Source organism: Lichenostomus cassidix, chromosome 1, assembly GCF_008360975.1.
Source record: "Lichenostomus cassidix isolate B80296 chromosome 1, HeHo_3.0, whole genome shotgun sequence".
Lineage (NCBI taxonomy): Eukaryota > Metazoa > Chordata > Aves > Passeriformes > Meliphagidae > Lichenostomus > Lichenostomus cassidix.
In genome coordinates, this window is record NC_139479.1 from 95,348,548 (window position 1) to 95,350,560 (window position 2,013).

At 44.0% G+C, this 2,013-nt stretch overlaps 1 long non-coding RNA gene across 1 annotated transcript; it reads left to right on the forward strand.

Moving 5' to 3' along the window:
* Nucleotides 1-1,175: 1,175 nt before the first annotated feature.
* On the forward strand, nucleotides 1,176-1,806 carry LOC146445356 (uncharacterized). The gene is made up of 2 exons (XR_014851680.1): nucleotides 1,176-1,397; nucleotides 1,618-1,806. It is a non-coding gene; the product is annotated as an uncharacterized LOC146445356 (long non-coding RNA).
* The last annotated feature ends 207 nt before the right edge of the window (nucleotides 1,807-2,013 follow it).

The following is a 2,013-nucleotide window of genomic DNA, read 5'->3' on the forward strand; positions in this document are numbered from 1 at the left end:
CGTTGACCCTTTGCTCCTCTCCCACCAAAACATTTTTTTTTGCCAATGGTATATAATTTTTAATGGGAAACTGTGAATTTGAAGTTAAATATACTTTACATGAATTGCAGTTGGCCGCCAGTCAACTTTTGATATTTTGTTGTTGAGGGGAAAAAAAGCAGTATGTGAAGAGTTTTGGTTTGTCAATTCTGCTGCATTCAGCCTGCTGAGAGCTGCTGTCCTTAGTCTGCCTCACCTGCTCATATGCCTCCTGTGTCCTTGATGCACAGTGATGCCTTTGCATCTGGTGTAGTAAATCTTCAGAATGTCTCCCTTAAACCTCCTCATATCTAGAAGAAAAAGTTCTGATTTGGTCTATCAAAGTCTCTCCAAAGGGACTTCTGCTGGAAATGGGGGTAATATATTTTCCTGCCTCTTTTTTTTTTTTTAAAGTTGGACATAAGTTTGCCTAGGTGTATGATTTAAAAATACTTTTCTCTGTGGTAGGGCTAAAACAGTGGTCTGCATGTTTCTTGGCCACTTTGACAGCAGCAGATACAGGAATGATTCCCTCAGAGCCAATGGTTTGGCAGGCCTTTTCTGGTTGTAAACACATCTGCCTGATGGTTGAGGAATGAATAAATGAGAGCTGCTGAGCCAGAGAGACACATCATGTCTCACAGATGCTATTTGAATTGGCTGACTAGTGCCATGTAATAGAAATGTCTCCCTTTGGATCTAGGGTGAATCATGAAAATGTCTCATTACAGAGAATGTCAAAGCATTTTCCATAATGGCCCCAATTTCGCTACCTTATTGCTCTCCCCATTTCAAGAAATGGCTTCTCAACAAGTTTGATTTGTGAAGTGCTAAAAACTAAGCTGGCTAAAGAGCACCTCCAATGTTATGATTTCTACTGGCCAAAGTGAGCATCAGCGAGCTGTGGAAATTTCATCTGTGAATGTGGTTCCCTGTCTTTATAAGCCTCTGACTGTGGAAATCCCCACCACAGCCCAACCCTTGCACACTGGCAGGAAGCGAGTTGGCCTGGTGTCTCTTCCGTGCAGTCCCAAATCTGTGCTGCATTACCCTGCGCAGCTCTTTACCTTGGGAAGATGTTTTTCTCCTCCAGCCCGGCTGCTCTTACGTGACGGTGCAGAGTTCACTGCAAAGCCCTGGTGTTGACATCAGGAATATGACAGCCCTTATCCGGCCACAGACGTTTTCAAAAGCGCTGGCTGGTGGCCCGAGTTACCTGAAGCAGTTACTAATTGTTTGGTGATGACGCAAATGACTGGGTCCAATTTCAGCCCTGCTGCCGGCTCCCGGGCAGGAATGACCTGCTCGACTATACTGCTCTCCATATCCTGGTGGAAGGCAGGCCTGCAAATTCCCCAGGTGTTGAGCTCCTGCTGTAGGTAGGCTATATTGAAAGGGGTGTTTCATTTCTTTTGGTGTGAAATACTCTTTCCTCTGGTCTTTTTTTCTGATTCAAACATGTGGACCTTTCCCCCTCCACTCTTATTGTATGTAGAAACTTCCTGATGCCTGTCTAAGAATAATTTCAGATACTTTTGCTATTATCCAAAACTGTTTAAAATAATATTCAATGGCTCAAAGACTCTCCTTTTTTTCCAGGTACCTGGCCTAACTCTCCTGTGGCAGGCACATCATACAAGGTTGTTTCACCAGAACTTGTGAGCTCTCTCCCTCATTGAACTGGAGTTCTCCTCTGCACTACTGGCAACGCTTATGGCAAACCACTGCAACAGCCACTCAATATCACTTAATATGTTTTCATAAAAATTTTCATTTCTGATTTGGTCATTTGTAGCAGATGCCATCTCATCTTATTTAGGCAATGGTGAAAGCATAAGATATATCCCAGGGATTAGTGGTGGGAAGCACTAGACCACAGCCTTGGCTTCCTACCCAGCCTGATTCTGTGACATGGCTGTGCCTATAACCCTATGTAAAACAGGATAGAAATGGGTGGATAGAAAAGCTCACGGAGTCCATCAGCCTAGCATCACC